Genomic DNA, 21,016 nt, shown 5'->3' on the forward strand with positions numbered 1-21,016 from the left:
AAATGTAAAGACAAATGAGTGTATATGGCGAAGAGACTGCAAAGTGAGTCAGGAGATCATTCTAGAGATAATGATTATGCACGTCTCAGCAGGATCTCATAGACTGCCAAAGTAGATACAACCCCAAACATTGGGGCTCCTGAGGGCTCTGGAGATAACCAGGTCCTAAGGTCATGGCAGATAGCTCTGGAGTTTGGAACCTTGCCAGTGGGCCCTACTTCAGAGTTTGTGCTCCCAAATTTGACAGAGTTGGACTCAGGTGTGACTTCTTCCCTTCTATTTGAACCTATAGTTGGTGCTGGAGTTAGTAGGTATACGTTCAAAAGACTTGAATCTTTGATCTGTCAATGTGCCAGCAAGGCCCTGAGCCTCAGTGAAGCTGCAACACCTACTCTTCAGTTCATTGAACTCATTTCGGACAACTGACAAGGAGGTGAAGATGGACAACCACCATACCAAGGAACTGAGAGAGTCTACAACTGAAGCAATCGAGTCCCATCCATCAGCCATATGGGATTGAGGTCCCCTTTCAATTTGAGGTGGAGTAGGTATCACCATCCCAGAATCCTCAGGATTGGGGAATAAAATATGGACTTACTGGCATTCTACTATAGACTTATTGGTATTCTAGCAATGGAAGAAATTATATCATTGGTAAGGAGACAGTGGGCACAGGAGGTGCTGAAGGCAAGGAGAGGGAAAAAGAGGTGTAATATGGGGGCATTTTTGGGACTTGGAATAGTCCTGAAAGACATTGCAATGACAGACATAGGCCATTATATATATGGCCATATCCCTCAGAACTGAGTGGGAGATAGTGTAAACTACAATGTAAACTATAATCCATGCTTAGTGGCAATGCTCCAAATGTGTTCATCAATTGCAATGAATGTACCACACTAATGAAAGAAGTTGTTAATGTGGGGAAGGACGGGAGGTTTGGGGAGTGGGGCACATGGGAATCCCTTAAATTTTTTTGTGTAACATTTTGTGTAATCTGTCTTTTTAAAAAATAAAAAAAAAATGTATTAAAAAAAATAAAAAGTAAACTAGGATTCAATGACCCGAGTGTTTGCCGCAGCTGATGCAAAGTAGCAGAAATGTGTTAGCGTTTATAAAAGGAGATTTATTAGGAGTAAAATCTTCAGTTCCAAGGCTGTGGAATATCCAAATCAAGGCACCATAAGAGATGCTTTGTCACTAAAGTCAGCTGCCACACGGTGAAGCAAGATGGCTGCCAATTCCTTCCAAGGTCTCTGCTTTCCCTTCCAGAATCTACCATCTCCAGGAGTTCAGCTGTGGACAACTAGGCATAGGGCTTATCTTTCTGCGCCTTCTCTATCAGTCTTGGCTATTTAGCTTTTTTCCCTACTTAAGCTGTGAGTTATCAGGCAGATGGCTTATCTCTCCCTGGGTCTCAGTTTTTCGGGCTTCTCTCCTTTGAGCTCAGCTGTAGGCAAACCTGGGGTCCTTTCTCTCACATTGCAGGATCAAATATGTGGCTTCTTTTCCCTCTGAGTGTGTCTCTCTCTGTTTTTATCAGACTCAACAAGAGGGCAGAGCCTCAACCTGAGTCATGCCTTACAGACATAGTCCAGTCAAAAGGGTCTCACACCCACAGAAATGGATTAGTTCTCCTTTTGGGATTCATAAAAGACCTTGAAACTGTCACATTAAGCATGTAGTTTAAAAAAGACTGTCCACCCTCAGTCTAGAACTGGGGTTGAAAACCAATTTTATTTTTTTCTGTAAATGGCCAGAGATTGACTTTGGGCATATGGTCTTTATCACAAATGCTCAACTCTGCTATTGTAGTAATAGTGCAAAAGCAGTCATAGACAATGCATAAATGAATGGATGTGGCAGTACTCCAATAAAACTTTATTTATACACACAGCTGTTGGGCCAGATTTGACCCAGGAGCAAGGAGTTTGCTAACCTTTAGTTTGGAATGATGTACTCTATGATTCTGGTGCTGAGTACTTTGTGAAACCTTTAATGATCCTTTACAATCATGCCAGGGAGGAGAATAAAAGTATCCATTGATGAGGCCCTCTTGGTAGCGGCAGGGCCTTGTCCTCCCCTGACACTTGTTTAAGTGTTGCATCCTTGGATAATTTGGCCCAACAGACCAATAGATCTGATATCAATACTATTATTAGCATTCTCTCAGAATATATTTTTTAAACTGTCTGGGAAAAGGTTTTATCTCTGACTAATAATGGCTGATGTCATATAAACCAACAATGAGTGTAATGTTTTTCTTAAGGAAGACTACTTTAGGTCAGTTTCGTGGGGAGACTGTCTTAGTTACATGCACTTGCCAGGCAGTGTCAGACTTCACACATAGGTTTGTTTGCACAATGGCATGTCTGTGGCTTCTTGGTTTATGTTTTTAATAGGTGGGTTTACTCTGCTACACAGTTTTGGATTCCTAAAAATTAAAGGCTCGCTGTTGGTAGCTTCAGAGGGTCTGTGTCATGGAAAGAGAGAATGAAGGATTCAAATAGTAAACACATCCTTCTTTTCAACAGGCTTTTATTTGACTTAGGATTTGAACACAGCCCTCCTGAAGGGAGCAGTGATGCTCTGAGCTTCCATGCGCATAAGTGACCAAATGATAGAAGATGGCAAACAATGTTTGCCATCCAGGGCCATCTCAGCATGTTTCAGTAAGTATAATAGTTTTTCCGGAAAGGGCTCTTGGCAGGGCTCTAGAACTAAGCTTTTAGTGCAGCTCCCTCTTCTAATCCTAAATCAAACCACTACACCCAGTCTCTTACTTTAATAAGCACTAAATCCACATGCTAGTTTTCAAAAGAAAGAAAAAACCTACTTTAACTGTTAAAACTTCCCTAAAACCTACTCATGGGAACAGGGAACATATGGTGTTGTAATTTTTTTTTTTTTTTAGGCACGGCATTTGTAGTATTCAAGAAATAGCTAAAATCTGTCAGATTCCAGGAAATTTTCTAAGCTGAACTCCAAAAGAGATAAATTATTTTTATTAGATTCAGCAATGGTCAATTCATGAAGAAATTCTAGCTGGAAAACAAAATAGCATTTTAAGAGTAACTTTGGTAAAGTATAAATTATATATCTTGATTTCAAATAGCCAGCACTAAGAAAATTAACTTTCAATGCATGTGTGATTGAGTATAGCTACAGAAAAGATTCTGTATAAGATTGAGTATAGCCACAGGAAAGATTGCTCATGGCTGATGGGAAACAATGGTAGGCAGGTCAATTCTCCAGCTGTGACTTTTCTAGGCAGTGTTTCTGAGGGCTTAGTGCTGGTCATTCATTCAGTAAATATTTTTTGAGCATCTGCTATATGCCTAACATTGTGTAAGGAACTCAGGAAGGACCATTATACAAAACAGAATACCAGCAAGCAAATAGTTTAAATATATAAAAGGATAATAAAAATGACAGATTGACTACAACTATGGTAAATACTTCCAATGACTGCACACATTGGTGAAACCTAACTTAGTTCTGGGTCTTAGGAAGCCTGCCTAAAGGGTTGGTTTTAACTGGATAATAAACACTGAGTAAGGGTTAGTCAAGGCAATGGCTGGTGGTGGAGGTTTCAGGCATAGGGAACAACCCCTAGCCTTTGAGGAGAAGAAATGGGAAATGCTTGAAGAAAGCAAAGCCTGCCAACAGGGCTGGAGCATAGAAAATGAAGGGAACAGAAGCAAATGGGCCTAAGATTAGTCCAAAAGGGACAAGTCCTTTAGGGATTTGGAAAACACATTAAGGACTTAAGATTTCATCTAGAGAACTCCCTTCCTATCTCTCTTCAAAAATGGATTTCCCCAAAGCTCTTTGGATATATACTCCATTTCTAGAGAGAATCACACTCTGGAATGGGCTCTAAACCCTAGGATATAATTCTTAAGCCAATAAATTTACACCATAGCTTCTCTGACCTGTAAAATTAATAGGGCCAATTAGTAAACAGTGTATCTTAGAGGAAATGGTATGAGATCCACAAATACATTAAGTGAGAAATAGGTGCCTGGTACATTGAGAACCATCTATGAAAACCTGCATAGATGTTTTCCAAATTTTTCAAAACTATGAAGTCCTTTTTAACTGGGTGACTAAAACAACTTTCCTTTGGAAATAAAATTTAAGTGCCACAGAATAAGTAATTTTATTGAAAAAAAGCTCACTATAAAATTCACTGTACTTTATACAGTGTTAAAAGTTTTGGAACTCCAGTGAAGACAAAAAATCTTACCACTTTAATACCTATATTTATTTTTCCAAATGGTCTCGCAATTGTGTTTGTCTTTGCAGTGATAACTATGCCTTTATTTTGTATGTTTTTCCACTTAGTGTTACGTTCCATATTTCAAAAGATTCTACATCATTATTATGTATAATTACTGCAAACATTCAATATCAAAATAACTCTGCGACTTAATTCCAATTTTATATCAATGTTCATTGATTGAGAAAATTGTTTTGAAAAGGAAAGGTTTTTCTGCACTAGGGTTTAAGATATGTTTGAATCACTAAATTGAAGCAAAAAGAAATGAATCATTTTAACTAAATTGTTGGAATAGTGCATGGTCCTTTCATCTTTCGACTTTGCCATTGCCAAAATGGATGAACTTAAATTTCAGTAATCTAAACATCTGCACCAACTATTTGTTATTTAGAACACATACACACACACCCTTCTTTTTTAAGGAAATGCAGAACAAAATAAATCCTACTTTGCAAGGAGCAGAAATCATTTGCCAGATTTCTTTCTTAATACTTTTTATTTGTTTTTACCAAGAGTGCCAAAAGTATTGATAATGCAGTAGAACTCCATTTCTTGTGAACAAGGCGATAAAATTCTAACAGATTTTTCTTATTAAACATTTATTCAGGGGAATGGATGAAATTAGAGGAAAAACTTCTATAGCAATCAACTCAGCACAGGGAAAAATAATTCATAGTTCCTGTGATTGAGTTAATATCCAAATGATCTATAAAGTCCGAAAAGTTGCTCTGAAACAACATGATGAACTGCAATAGAAACAAATGAGAACATATTATTAAGTTTAAAAAACTTAATTGCTTAAATGCAGGATTTATAGGTATCTATTTGCATCCCTGTATGCATACATAAAAAGAGATGTAGCAATATAAAGACATTTCTTACAATAGTTTATATATAAACAATCAATTATTTGCCGCAAAGTATGAGTTGGTATCATGAGATGGTATTACAAAATTAACCCAATATTAGAAAAATAGTTAATATAAATATGGCATAAAACTCAATGAAAACAATAGTTTCATTAGTTGTTTTTTTTTTTTAATATGGTCTTAAGTAAAATAAAATGGCTACCTGAATTGGTAAAGTCCTTCTGAGAAAGGATTTTCCAGAAGACAAAAACAACTGACCTACAGGGGCTTTTTGAGAAAATGAAACAATGGAACACACCTTTATGTTTTTGTCCAACAGAGAGAGCTTCTCAGAATGGGCAAGCAGCCCATACCAGTCAATGCACCTCTCCTCTCTGCTTTGTAAAACCACTCTACCTACAGTGGAAACGTAATGTCAGCTAATCAGAACGCTTGCTTCTGTTTATGTAAGTTTTTCTTTTCCACTTCCTCCGCCAAACTCCTTACCACTTTCCATTTGCTACTGCCCAATCACGATTTACAAATTGTTTGTTCTCGGGTAAACTTAAACAAAATTTATTAAATGCCTCACTTTATCTTTGAGAGTGTGAAATTCTGAGCATGATTATTATTATTTTTTTTTTTTTGCCAGCTGCTGCTGGATTGAGACCAGATACTGCTGGATACTGGTGGGATTTTTTTGTTTTGTTATATATTTTTAGACTTAAAGAAAGTAAAGACAATACAGAAAGAACACTCTTGACCCTTCACCTGTCTTCCCGTAATGTTAATATCTTACATAATCACAGTACAAAGGTTATAACTTAAAAGAATAACATTGAAACAATACTGTTAACTTAATAAGAGCTCTGGTTCAGATTTTACCTATTTCCCCACTTAGTCCTTTTTTGTCTTCCAGGATCCCATAGTGCATTTAGTTGCTATGTCTTCTTAGTCTTCTTCGATCTATGATAATTCCTGAACCTTTCTTTTTCTCTCCTGAACTTGACCCTTGAAAAAAACTGGTCAAGTATGTTGTAGAATGACCCTCAATTTAAGTTTACTTGATGTTTTCTCATGGTTGGATCGAGGTAATGGATTTGGGGGAAGAATACCACAGAACTGATGTGTTCTCAGTACATCTTATCAGAGTGTTCATGATATTGAAGTGTCCTATTACTAGTGATGTTAACTTTAATCTCTGGGTTAAGTTGGTATCTTCAAATTTCTAATACAAACTTACTATTCTTCCCTTGGTAATTAATAAATATTTGAAGGAATATATACTTTGGACTTTGCAAAAACCGTTTCTCCTTAAACTTTTAATTACAAATTTTTGCATTAATAATTGGTTAAGGGAAACAGCTGTTGCTCAATCAGTTGGGCTTCCGTCTACCATATGGGAGGCCCTGGGTTTGTGTTCCAGGGCCTCTTTGTGAAGGCAGGCTCGCCCGTATGCTGCAGAGTGTCACCCAGACCACCAGTGCCATGGAGAGCCGACTCAGCAAGGTGACACAACAAAAAGGGAGACAAGCAAAAAAAAAAAAACAAAACACAGAAGAGCATGGAGCAAACAGACACAGAGAACAGACAGCAAGCAGGATATGGGGGGAGGGGAAATAAATAAAAAAATAAATACAGACACAGAAGAATGCATAGCGAATGGACACAGAGAGCAGACAGCATGCAAAAAGCCATAATGGGTATGTGGGGAGGATAATTTAAATAATAATAATAATAATTGGTTGATATTTCCTGTAGCAATGATCGCTGGTGTTCTAATGAGGATTTTCTATTTCCTTCATTCCTTCTTCATTTATGATTTGGAATTCCTCTGTAAGGAAGAGTTTTCCCTTAGTCCCCATATTTTCATTTAGTCTCCATATTTTTATTTAGTCGATCATATATTATATCAGTATGGAATCATGGATATTTATTTTATTCTTTTGATTATAAGCTAATACTCTATTTTGTGACTCAAAACTGTTTCAGCTTTAACTATTGGGGACCCTTTTGGGTTGACTCCTGTGTCCTTTTGACCTACCCCCACCTTTTTTCAGCACTTCATTACTTTCTGGACCATAAACTGTTGATCGTTACATTTTTAAGGTGGAAATTAGAAACTTAAAATGAAATGAGGAAACACACTGGGTGATGAGGAGCCTTCAAACACTGATAATGAGAAATACACTTAAGAACTCAGAAAGAGTGGTTTGAAAAAGAGAAAAAAAGGGTAATGCAATCGTCATCTTTATTTGAAAGGCTACTATAAATGTTATCAAAGACTTCTACTGCAACTTCCTTCCACAACACCTTCTGACACCAACTGCAAATCCTGCAGTAACTCAGTCAATTGCACTCTGACTCTAACTACCCAGAGGCAGGCCAGACTCTAGATAGCTGCAATGGGCTAGGTCAAATTCAGGGGTTCCCACCACCCCTTCAGGTTTCATAATTCACTAGCATAACTCACAGAACTCACTGACAGCACTCTCTTTACGATTATAGTTTTATCATAATAAAAGGATACAAATAAGAAGCCCACAAAAGAGTCACAGAGAGTAAGATCTATGAGATCTCATAGGCAGGCTTGCATTGCCCTCTCTGTACAAAGTCAGAACATGCCACCCTCCCTGCACAGAGAAATATTTTTCAGTCATGGAAGCTGTCATGGCTTCAAGGATCCTGGAATTTATATGGAGTCTCATTATGTAGGGATGACTGAAAGAATCAATGTCCATGGGATTGAATTAAATCTGCAGCCCTGCTTCCTTTCCAGAGGCTGTTAAGATGGGGCTCAAAGCCCCAATCCCCTAATCACATGGTTGGTTTTCCTGGTGTGTCCAACCCCCTACCCTAAGACAGCAGGTGTGGCTGGTCCCACCTTGTCATCTCCTTCGCATATGAACTATCAAGTGTGGTCTTGAGCAGACCACAGATAACAAAAGACATGCCCCTTACAGCAAAGTCCACATTCAGACGTTCCCCCTGGAGGAAGTGGGGACAGAGACTGGCTACCATCTTTTTAAAAATAAAAACACTGCTCCTTTATCTCTGCTACTAACATTTCCCCAGACTGAGAAAGACCAGAAAACTCTTGGATCATGTGAGCCACAGCTGGATCAGCAAACCCTGGAAGCACCCCAGAGGCTGAGTTGATGAATCCACCACGACAGGCTCAGTTCCTACAAAGATCACCCAGGTTACTTTGAGAAGGTTGGCATGAGCCATTATCACTTGAAGAGGAACCAGAGCTTCTGCCCAACTGTCAACTTGATAAATTGTGAACATTGGTCTGCGAGCAGACGTGGGTAAATGCTGCCAAAAACAAGACTGGAGTTGCTCCCATCATTGATGTGGTGTGATCTGGTTACTACAAAGTTCTGGGGAAGGGAACTTTCCCAAACCAGCTTGTCATCGTGGAGGCCAAATTCTTCAGGAGAAGCACTGAGGAGAAGATTAAGAGTGTGGGGGGAGCCTGGGTCCTGGTGGGTTGAAGCCACATGGAAGGAAGATTTATAAAATGCCAACAAATGCTTTTCCAAATATAAAAATAAGAAAATGAAAAGGCTTACTTCTGAGGATATAACCAGGAACAATATTTGAAATTTTAAGATAGGTAAATTCTATCTCGATATAAAAATGAATTTTTCAATAATTAGACCCAATAACATCTTGAAAGGTTGCTTCATGAATTCATGTATTCTCTGCTGTCAGAACTCTTCAAGAAAGACTTGATAATTTATGAATACAAAGAAGAAGATTAATCATATTTTATGGTTTAAGTTTCCGTCCAGTGCTAGATTTTACTACATATGCTGAAGGATTGTTCAATACCTGTTTTATAAACTGATGACATTTAATTGTAGACTTTGGTCAGTGAGCAATATTTGCAAATCCAAGTTTAAAAAAATTATATATTAGTGTTTTTTTTCTCTGTTACTATGTCACTCTTATCAGGGAGCATCTGGCAATATATTGCTGGATGCCCAAGACTCCAGTAAGAGGGTCTAACAATCATAAGGAATAGAGATGTTACCACCCCCATCAAAGAAAAGAGGGACCACAGCTGTAGTTCATGAAGGAACATTTTTGTTCCAATCATGTTTTAGGCCCAGAGAATATAAAGCCACCCAGCCAAGTTAGAACTAAGAACTAATCTATACCTTTGTCTCATCCACCTGCAATAGTGGGTTGAATAGGCAGTAGTGGATGAGAAGAGAAATTAATTATGCTCCCTTTTCAAATTCAGGCAGACTTTCAGAGACTGGAGTCTCTATAAACTGGAACTCTGTTTGCAATTTGAAGTAATTATAGAACTATCTATTACCAAAGAGTTAGAGGAAAAATTTTGGTCACACCAGAGTTTTCATCCAGGGCCAGGACAAAATTGTTCCCATTCAATAAGTTTAAAGGCAGTTGATTTTACCAGTCATACTTGTTCTATAATCCACTTACGTGATCTATTAAAAATATAAATCATACCATGTCTCTTCTCTGTAATGTGCTCAAATGCCTTCCCACTGTATTTAAATTAAGACCCAAACTTCTTGTCATCTCAAAACCTTCAAGGTTTTACACTGTGTAGCCCCTGTTGAACTTTCCCAACTCATTTCCAGTGATTTCCCTACTGGTCTTCTGGTCATTTCTTGAAGATATCAAGCTTATTCATCCTCATGGACTTACCTCTTGATTCCCTTGACTCTGGGATAGTCTTCCTTTAAATAACTTTCAAATCTGACCCCTCATTTATTTAGGTCTGTTAAAATATCATATCTTTAGTGAAACATTCCCAGGTTACCATATTTAAATATCATCCTCCCACCATTAGCAAATTACCTTTCATTAGTTTTCTCATATCACTTATCACTCATCATAGATTTATATTTTTCATTCAATTTTCTGTTTATTATGTGTCCCACCTTTCTAAAGAGAGGAATTGCCTTGTTCATCACTGTGGTTTCAACTCTTTGAAAAGTGCCGGGGACACAGTGGACTCTCAATAACTATTTTTGGAAAACATTACTGAATATAAAGAATCAATAACTAGATTGATTTCTTAAGTAAATGTTATATTAAAATATCTGTTCTTTTTCCTTCTCTGACATTACATTTCTCCAGTCTACAAAGAATGATTCAAAAGGTATTAACAATCGATATATTTATTATCATAATCATAAGGAAGACAATGGACTGGGTAAGGACCTATGATGTGCTAGAATAAGATTGTTGGCCACAAATGACTAGCAAATTGACTTCTAACTATATGATAATTGCAAATATGTGTGGTCTACTCACTGTGTGTCAGGTATTTTGCTTTGGTGCCTTATCTATATATCACTTTCAATTCTGGTATGAGGCAGGTACTTTTATTATCTTTGACTTAAAAAAGAGGGCAGCTGCCAACACTGACACATTAGTAAGTCCCAAAGCCCAGACTTGATCCTATGTGTTGAGCCACCATACTCAGCTACTATGCAGGGCCACTGGTAAAGGGTTGCTCTGAGAGGACAAACATGAGTAAGCTGCTTGTTTCTGACTTGTGTTGTAAAATACTCCCTCTTATAAGCAGATGGTATGGTAGTACAGCATATTACCATCCCTGAAACCCTAGGAAATCCTTGGAAGCAAGAAAGGTTAAGCCCAGGGAAATAGAATACATGAAGCTCCTGTTTTGCCTGTAGGAAAGAAAATAATGAGTTTTTGTTGTTTAACATGAGAGATTACTCCAAGCTTGTTTTCTATTAGCAACTAAGCCTTTTCTAATTCAAGGTCACTTCCTGAACTTCTGAATTGGAGGGTCAGTATATGAGAGAATGCCGACTAGTAACTGTTTCTTAGAAGAATTGCACATGAGCCAGTGTATAGACACAACATTATGGATAGGTGGTAAGAGGGAATAAAAATCAAAACAAGCAGCCTTACCAGGTAGCCAATGATGAGAAAACATATCCTCTAAATGCAACCAAAGCAAATTCTCCAAAAGGAATAATCGAGACAGAGTTCCTCCTTAAGATGAAGAAGGCATTCTTCCACATTTATTTATCATATTGAGACTCAGACAATATGCCAGTAATGAGCAGCCCAAAGAGGAAATCCCAGTGTATATGACTCACTGTTTTGAGCAAATATTAACATTGGCCAGCCAACATTTCTTTTTGTATCACTTTTCCAGATCACCAAAAAATTATATAATACTTCAAAGCAGCCAATAAAGGCAGAATAAATTATCTAAACTGTTTGGATGACTAGTTTCATTATCAACAGCTTCAGTCAATTTATTTCTCTGAAACATAGGAGAAAAGAAATTGTATTTTCAGAGCACTGTAACATGCTATTTCTACTTAAGTCTTGAGCTGAGAAAGTATCTAAACAACTTCCCTTCATACCAACTAGCTTAAAAATCAGCTGAGGTTGAGCATGATTGGATTCTTAGAGGAAACAGGTTTTGCAAATGTCAAGAAAATTCTTTCCTTGGAAGCTTTCCTATAGACTGGCCCATTGCACCATGATATATGATAAATTAGTGGAGCTTCAGCAATGACAACTGTAAAATATAAATTGCTCCACAGAATGTTGCTGTGAGATGCTCAAATTCAATTTTCTGGATATTAAAAAATAATAATAACAGCATTATTAGACAATCAATGCCCACATATAAAATAAGGATCTGATTGACCTTAAATGAAAGATTATAGTAGATGAGTTGCAAATTATGTCTTTCCTAGCCTAAATGTCTATGGTTTTCCACTTTCCATGAAAGCCAATTTTTATGCTTTATTTCCAAGCTCTCATATAAAGCTGTAAGTGAGGAAATTGTTCCTTCTTAATCCAGTGAAAGCAAGGTTTTCAGAAATTTTGTTGTAGCAGTTTATGAATAAGGATCATTGAGTTATTTATCCCATAGAATTTAGTGACCCTATTGAGAAAAATAATTGCATATACATACCCACATCTCCAGTACTTCCACCTTTATTATTATTTGCTCAATATTGTTCAGAATTTTCAGGAGGCTGGGGATGTTTTAACATATATTCTGTTTGCAGAATGCTTCATGGCTGTGGCATAAGTGAGCATATGTGAGTGTTGTAAAGGAGGGTGAAGAGAACTGTGTAAAGAATGCTGTTGGCAAAAGAGCATGAAGGATAAAAGTTTTCAGTGCTAGAATCCTTGGAGATGGTTTCCTTGCAGAGAAAACACACATATATACCTAAAAACATATGTATGAGTTAGCAACTACTGAAGAACATGAAGTAAAATGAATGCTCAAACACAACGTACACAAGAGCCAAAGTGATGGGGAAAATATATGTGATTGCATATGTGTATATAGAGGGTGACATTTATAGTAATGTGTTTGTATGTGGATAGATAGACTAGGTAGATAGATAAATATACAGATAGATAAATGCTAGATGGAACCATTCGGTATAGCTATTCTGGAGGACAAAAATTTCTAAACTGAAGGAGCTAAAAGGTAAGGAAGGAAGAAAGAGAGCAGAGAAAAAGCTCCTTTTAAGAGGGAGAGTTGTCATAGCTAGGTCATGGTTTGACTTTGCTTAGTCAACTATGGAAACTCCTAATTCAGATTTCTCTTCAGAGTCTATCAATTTTGCTTTGATTCTGAACTCTCTCTAGGAGGCCACTTGCCTTAGAAACAGAAAGAAAATGTCCATTGATTTTCTCATGGTCAGTCTGTTCCTGGGGCCCTTATGGCTAATCAGTTACTACCTCCTTCTACTTATCTTATCAGGGTTTTCTAATTTCCTCCATTAAGAGATGTCTGACTCTGTAGTTGCTGAAATCTTTCAGTCTGGGTACATAAAGAGATTAAGCTGAGTCACTGAGTTCCCTTGATCTTCTGGACTTCCCCTTGTTGAAGGCGTGTCTCTGTTTACCATATAAGATAAGGGGGTGCAGACCGGGCAGGAACAGAACCATAGAAGATGCAAAGGATTTAGTGATTTGTGTTGTGTATACAGTAGGCGACAAGAAAATTCCACATAGAGAAACTATAAAGGGTTCTTTAACTATAGTTCATTATACTCGGTTTATGAAAAACTAGAGTTCTGATGATGTCTGAGGGTGTAACCAGATTCCAGCCCTTTTAAAAAGTAGTGATTAGTTGAAGTGTTTCTGACAGCTAAATAATTATTTTCTAAATAAAAATATACTGTATGTTTTAAGTGGAGTATCAGAACCATTTTTAGAAATGAGGACTGCTACTCTGGGATTCCCCCAGTTACCAGGTCTGTTCTCAGCAGAAACTACCATTTTACTGACTGTCACCAGCTGGAAGCTTCAGTCATCCAAGTAAATGGCATTTTGGTTAAACTGTACCAGGCCTAAAGCTGCAAGAAACTGTATATTTGAATTAGCAGTATAGATTTTAGAAAAGCAGATTTGAAAAGCTTAATGAAAATATGGATGTAATCTAAGGTTTAGAGTCTGAGAAATAGGTAATCATTGGAAAGAAAAGAGAGAACCAGAGAGAGACACACACACACATAAGGAGGGAGGAAAAGAGGGAGGGAGAGAAAGCCTGAGGGGAAGGAAAAGAGAGGAAGAAAAAGAGAAAGGGATAGAGTCACAGATAAAGAAAGCCCCTTATTGTGCGGTGACCAGTCCAATAATGATGGGTGACAAAGTAGCCAAAGAAATCAATGTGGCAGCACTGACTGTTCCCTGACAAGATTAAAAAGAAAAAGGAAATTACGTAAAGTGTCAATGGGAGACTTCAGCCCCACGGCAAAATGGCAGAGCCGTGCCCTGCCACCCAGACTTCTGCCCAGCATGGAGAATGAGGGCCTGCCACTGCATCCACCGAGAAGTGAAGTGTGTCGTGTAGACCTGCAATCTGGGTGTTCTAGGTCAACATGTCAGAAGGAAATGCTACAGAGGAGCCTGACCCCTTCTCTCCAGGGCCCTGGGATTGGATGTGGCTGGCACCCCCCTCACCCTGGGCCACCTTCCCTCTATCTGCTAAAGGGACCTCACCATCTTCACCCCAAACATTATCACATAGAAGATTAAGGAAGAGCCCAAGGAAGAGGGGACCATCAAGAAGGAGAAGCATGAAAGGACTAGAGACCTGCAGCAAGAAGAGCATGGGCTGGTCAGGGGTCGTTCATCAGTAATACAGTCCCACGCCATCTTTGAGCAGGGCCATACAGATATGATGAAGAAAAAAAGGAAGTGGGATAAGACAGTGGATGTGTCAGACAAGGGGCCCTCTCATATCAGTTTCAATATCAGAAAAGAGGGAGACGGATGAAGAAACCAAACACATCTTGGACATGCTAGAGAAGGATGACTTCATCCATGACCCCGGGCTGAGGAATGGCGCTTCGAAACATGCCTGAGCAGCTGCCTCTGGCTCACTCAGGGTGGCTTTTAAAGGAAGAGAATGAAGATGCTGAGCCTTGGCTGGCTGGACCCAAGGAAGAGGATATGGAAATGGATGTCCCTTTCGTGGAAGTGAAAGAGGAGGCCCTGGGCTGAGGAGGAGGAGGCCGAGAGGAACTCTCCTCTACCAAAAGACGCTAGACCTCACAGGGATGTGTCCGTGGCTCAGGGAATTGAGCCTTAACGAAGAACTGGTGTTCGTCCAGCTGTCAGACACCCTCCTTGGCCAGCTGTCCCCTTAGGACATCAAGCCAATCAAGACAGGAGGGCAGGGCAAGGATGGACAGATGGTGGTTATAAAGCAAGAAAAAGACAGGCAGGCCAGCCCAGCAGAGAACATTTGTACCCTGGGTGACCTAATCGAGGGTCAGGTTGGCAAATCACTTATCCACAAGTCAGGAAAGGTGCAACTTCTCCTGGACAAGGGGACTTGGGTGTAACATTGGGAACTTACTGCTCTTTCCTGCAGAAGCTGGTGTCCTTGGGCCTTAGGGACAGCAGGATGGGTGTGATGACAGTCTTGGGACATGGGAAAAGCAAACTTGCATGTTTTCCTGATTTTAAATCCCTCTTGGATCAGAAACACTGGTAAAATGAGCAGATGGAGGATGACGGTGACGGTGCTGATGGCTGCTACCTGCTCCAGAGGTTTTGTTCTCAAATCTCTGAGCCCCCAGAAATGGTCTGCTAGACCCACCCACTCTAGCCTTTGGCAGCCATTGCCCCAGTTTTTCTCACGGGACCCACATGCCAAGTGGCTCCCTCCCACTGTGTAGCAGTTTGATATAGTTATGAATTCTGAAAATAGATAATGGATTGTTTGTAAACTAGTCTGTACCTGGGCATGACTACATTATGATTAGGGCTTTGATTGGGCCAAGTCAGTAGGGTGTTGAGTCCCTGCCTCTTGGTGAGTGGGGACTCACAGATAAAAGGCATGGCAAAGGACAGAGTTGGAAGATTTTGATGTTGGGGTTTTGATTCGGAGTTTGAAGCTGGAGTCTTGAGTTGGAGCCCTGGAAAGCGATCACACAGAGGAAAGAGAAGCAAGCCCTGGGAAGAGAGGACCTGAGCTAGGAGAAGAATACAGAGGAAAAGAGACGGCTCCTTAGACATGGCAGAAACCCCAGGCAGAGAGACAGGTCTGTTTGCCTGATAGTCTACAGCTGACCTTGTGGAGAGAGGCAAAGCCTAGAGAGCCTCGTAGACTACAGCTAACCAGAGGACCTGAGCCTAGAGAGAAGCAAGACCTGGGAAGAGAGAAACCCAGGAAGCCTGAACCCTGGCAGATGTCAGCAGCCATCTTGATCCAACACGTGGAAATAGACTTTGGTGAGAGGAGTAACCTATGCTTTATGACCTGGTATCTGTAAGCACCTAACCCAAATAAATACACTTTATAAAAGCCAGCAGGCTTCTAGTATTTTGCATTAGCACCCCTTTGGCTAACTGATACACATGGCAACTGTGACTGGCACAATAACCTATCCACAGCATGGAAACTGCATATCCTCACTCCTGGGGGATGTGTCCCTCCTACTTATTTTTATATTTATGTCTTATCTCTTAATCTGACTATATTCTCCTAAGGTGGAGAGAAGGACTGTGGAAAAGTACAGGTTCTTTCTCTTGGTGGTCTTCTCCATGCTTGGGGTAAGAAGGAGAAGAACTGTTGCTTCTGCTTTTGCTTCCTCCTTCCTCTTGAGAGACGTGAAAGAGCAGGGTCTGAGACTTAGTACTCCGTCTCAGCTCCCTCAGTTATAAGTTGTGTGACCTTGGACAAACTACCTAACCTTTCTGAGCCTCATAATCCTCATCTGACAAAAATGAGGATGATACCTACCTCAAAGGGTTGATGTAAGGATTCAATGGAAATTGTAAATGAAAACTCCTTGCACAAGGCCAGAATGTATAGTAGGTACTCAATACATGTCAGGAAGCCTAAAGCCCAGAATGACCTGAAAGCATGTGTACTTTTTAAAAAGTGTTGATGATTATGTTCAAATTATGCTTGCACTGAATAAAACCTTCAAAAAGCATAAAAGTTGCTTTTCATCCAAATCCAGTCCCCAGCCCCATTCTGTGTATTTTTCCAAAAATTTCCTACTCACAAACAAGAATAGTATATATCTGTGGTTCTTGACTGGGAATGATTTTATCCCCTAGAATGCATTCACATTGTCTAGACACCTACTTGGTTGTCACAAGGTGAGGGGTGAGGGGCTACATGGCTACCCCCTAGTGAGTAGAGAGACAAGACATTCCTAAACACCCTACGATGTTCAGGATATCTGTAGATATATTCCAAACAGTGAAATTTGCATTTTAATTTGTGATAGCAAAAAATCATCCTCCAATGAGGTCAAACTCACAACAGTTAATTTTCATACTCCTTCCCCTTAATGGCTTATTATCAAACATTTATATTTTTGTCAATATAGTGAGGGTTGGGGAGTTTGTTATTGTTTTGTTTGTTTTATTTTTATTATTTTAATGTTCTTAAATATAAGAAAGGCTGAAAATATTTTCATATGTTCATTAGCCATTTCTATTTTTCTATGAACATATTGTTTGCCTCCTTTGCCAGTTTTATCTTTAGTTTTTGGTCTTTCATATTTATTTAGTAAATGTTCATTATACATTATGCTAGTTGTTACCTGAAATTTAATTCGTTTTTTTTAAACAAGAACCCCAATGAAATGGTTCTGAAATGATTAGCTGCTTGGAGAAGTTGGAATAATTTTGTAGATAAGAAGAAAACAGAGAAATTATGTACCTCATTGATTACAACTTTCTGAAGAATTGATACAGCTTTTTGCTGTTGTTTTGTTTTAGAGGTACCAGGGGCTGGGGATTGAACCTGGGGAAGCCAGCCCGATATGTGGAAAGCCAGCCCTGTTTTGGGAAGCCAGCACTTAACTACTGAGCCATATCAGTTCCCTTGAGTTGGGGTTTGTTTTGTTTTTTCTCCTTGCTTTTCATGTTTTGTTTTTTTAGGAGGTACCAGGAACCAAACCCAGGACTTCCCAGGTGGGAAGCAGGCACTCAGCCGCTTGAGCCACATTTGCTCTGATATATATATATATATATATATTTTAAAGCATTTTACAATATTTTAAAAAAGTTTTTTCTGCCTGAGATGGCTCCCTCATCGGCTTGCTTATAGTTTTTACTTATTTTTGCTTGTTGTTTGTGCTTATTGTTTGCTCGTTGCTTTTGTTCATTGTTTTTTGTTTGTTGTCTGCTCATTGTTTATTTTTTCTATAGGAGGCACCAGGAACCAAACCCGGGATCTCCCATATGGGAGGTGGGTGCTCCACTGCTTGAGCCACATCTGTTCCCCCAATGTAGTTTTTTTTAAATGATTTTATTTTATTTATTTATTTCTCCCACCCCTCGTTGTTTAAGCTCGCTGACTGCTCTCTGTGTCTGTTTGTTGTGTGCTCATCTTCTTTTTAGGAGGCACTGGGAACCAAACCTGGGATGTCCCATGGGAAAGGGAGGCATCTAATCGCTTGATCCACCTCTGCTCCCACTTGTGTCTCTCATTGTGTTTCCTCATTATGTCTCTTCGTTGTGTTATCTTGTTGTGTCAGCTTGCTGTGCCAGCCCCCTGCATCAGCTCACTGTCTTGCTTATTATCTTTAGGAGGCACTGGGAACCAAATCCAGGACCTCCCATGTAGGAGGCAGGTGCCCAACTACTTGAGCCACATCCACTTCCCACTGACATAGTTTTAAAGTGGAAAACAGAGTTGTCATTGTGAAGACGGGAATTGTGCTCATGTCCAAGTTAGAAAATAAAAGTAAAACAATTACTTACATGAAGAACTTCCAGAGTATCTAGAACTAGATAAACTAATATACAAAGATGTGATTTCAAAGTAACTGTCAGTAATCTTCAAAGTCATCCAAACAGGATACATAAGTAAAATATATCTTGATTTCACAGAGGGAGATTGGATAATATCTGATAAATCCATACAATATTAATATGTTTCTCCCTGGAAATATTCTAGAAACATTTCTAACAAATTTTCACAAACCTTTAAATGCTGTGTGGTCATTACTAGGAGCTAATATGGGTTCAAAAGTATAAATCAAATTAAGAAACTATGTTTTAAAGTTTTAACAGGAAAAGACATGTAATTGAGCAAAATATACATAGGACAATTTCATTCAACAAAATGTCTGACAATTTTCCATATTAGAACCGTAATTAAGATATAATAAATAAATTTATATCTGAATGACTTGCAATATCTAGAGTGTCAATCAAAATGTCTAAGTAAAAGCATCTGTAGTTAGTTAACAATGCAAACCTTATTCTGTGGACATTTATGTCAGTTTTTTTGGTATATAATAATAAACCTAACTTCCAGAGAAGGCACATTTATTAAATTTTAAATGAGCACAATTTGGAGTTATATAACTAATTGATAATAAAAATTGAGCTGTATATTAAGGACTTACTATGTTCTAGTTGAATAAATATGTTTAATAATCACAAAACACTATTATTAGAATAATTGAAGAGAAAACCAAAGCACGGAGAGGTCAAGTAACTTGTCCAAAGTCACACAACTAGTAAGTTTGGCTCTGGGGCATCAACTCAAGTAGTCTGGCTTCAGAGTCTGTGCCGTTAACCATGATATTTTCTTGCCTTTAGCATATAATGGGGCGGGGGGGGAAGCATATAATGAAGTCAAGAGTCAAGATTCAAAGTTATTTCAGCAGGCCATCATATTCAGAAAAAGCTTATTATAGACAAATGTAGAATCTCATATGGCTGCAAAATCAAGAATTAGAAATATTGCCTGGATTTGGGCATCACAGGGATTGACTTCTATAGGATTAATATAACAATATTTAATGTGTGGCAATACCAGTTTCTGCTATGTTCAGCCTCGCTCAGCTGTTGCCCAGGAATGAAGCAGTCGTGAAGAGGTTAGTACTTACGTAGCAATTCCTGCTCACTGGTAGAGTAGGGTTTGGGAATCATCTTTTGTGTTATATCCATTTTCAGGTGGTCTCTGGGAACCTGAGTGACCCCACCCTCAAGCCTTTGTTTAAATCCTTATAATATGATGGGGGCTGACTGGGCTAATAATTTGAGCATTCGACAAGATAATGGGCTTAGATTTCTGAAAATACTTAAACAGTGAGCAAGTAACCATCTAGGCCTACCACAAAGGACTTGTGCGGAACTTAAGCAAAAAGCCCCCTGCAGCGTGCTTGTGTGGAAAGAAGTTTGAAAGCAGAATGGGTGAACACTGAACGCTGTTCCCTGCAGGGATGACCTGCGATCAAGCATTACAGAATTCAAAGGTAGGTGGCAAGCCTGTATGTCATTCAGGTATTGTAATGGCCTGGGGGTGGGACACAGCAATGGGATTCTCCATGGCCAGGTTGGAAGCTGTGCTTCATCCCAAGCTGTGCTTCATCTCACAAGCCTCTAACTAATGCACAGTGGCTGCCCTGTGAGAAAGAGTGCAGCAGAAAGTTGACCAGAGGTTTTTCACATGTGTACTGGCTCCTCCAACTAGTAGCACTACTAACACTAGGTATATGATGGGAAGGCTCATGGGTCTAGGAGGCAAATATCTGGACAGAAGGAAGACCCTGGGCACTTTCTGGGGAAAAAAAAAAATGTATACAGGAAATAGTTCCAGAAAGAAGAGATGAGCATGACTTAGGCAAGCTGCCAGGACAGAGCTCCATCCCATTCCAGGCAGGAATCAGAATAGGGAGGCATAGCATACTCCTAAGTGTATCAGTTAAATGCTCCTGTATTTAGCCAGGTGGCGATGAACTACATCCGAATGAGCCCATGGCTGTACATGGCTCACCTTGGCAACAAGTGCTAAATGAAAAAAATGTCAAGATATTTACCTATCTAGTATCCTCTCAGATAAAGGAAGTGATAGTGTAATTCTTAGAAAGTTGTAAAAATAAAATTTTCACACATCCTTTAAGTATGTAATTCATTTTTTTAAAAGATTTATTTATTTTACTTTATTTATTTATCCCCACCCTGCCCTCGTTGTTTGGGCTCGCCATCTGCTCTCAGCCTCTCTGCGACAATGCAGACCAGCTTGCCTTCCCTGGGTAGATGGGAGCCCAGTCACTTGAGCCACATTGCTTGCCTGCAATTCCTTTTAAATTTATTTTAAACACACCGTGATGACGAACACACAAGAACTCTATACACAAATTTAAATGTAAAGGGATGTAAACTCCTATTAGAGGGTATATCCAGACAATGCTTGGATAAGGTAAATATTAAATGATGTAAACAAAAATTGTTTAGATTTTATATTTTTAAATACCATTATGGTATTAAATACCATAATGATATTTAAAAAGAAACATATACCTTTCTTTTGGCTCATTTAGGTCCCCAGGCTGAAATATTGGTTTATTATGACTTTTTTTTCATACTTTACCAGGGTCATGCGATTTATTTTTTAAAAAGGGGGGGG

The 21,016-nt window shown here is 38.9% G+C and overlaps 1 long non-coding RNA gene and 1 pseudogene across 1 annotated transcript; one reads left to right on the plus strand and one right to left on the minus strand.

The window, feature by feature from the left end:
- Positions 1–4,842: 4,842 nt before the first annotated feature.
- Positions 4,843–11,166, minus strand: LOC139437270 (uncharacterized). The gene is made up of 3 exons (XR_011647007.1): positions 11,056–11,166; positions 5,450–5,547; positions 4,843–5,028 (listed from the first exon to the last, which is right to left on the minus strand). It is a non-coding gene; the product is annotated as an uncharacterized lncRNA (long non-coding RNA).
- A 2,176-nt stretch (positions 11,167–13,342) lies between these two features.
- LOC101445954 (DNA-directed RNA polymerase III subunit RPC4 pseudogene) lies at positions 13,343–15,127 on the plus strand (annotated as a pseudogene).
- The last annotated feature ends 5,889 nt before the right edge of the window (positions 15,128–21,016 follow it).

Source organism: Dasypus novemcinctus, chromosome 21, assembly GCF_030445035.2.
Source record: "Dasypus novemcinctus isolate mDasNov1 chromosome 21, mDasNov1.1.hap2, whole genome shotgun sequence".
Lineage (NCBI taxonomy): Eukaryota > Metazoa > Chordata > Mammalia > Cingulata > Dasypodidae > Dasypus > Dasypus novemcinctus.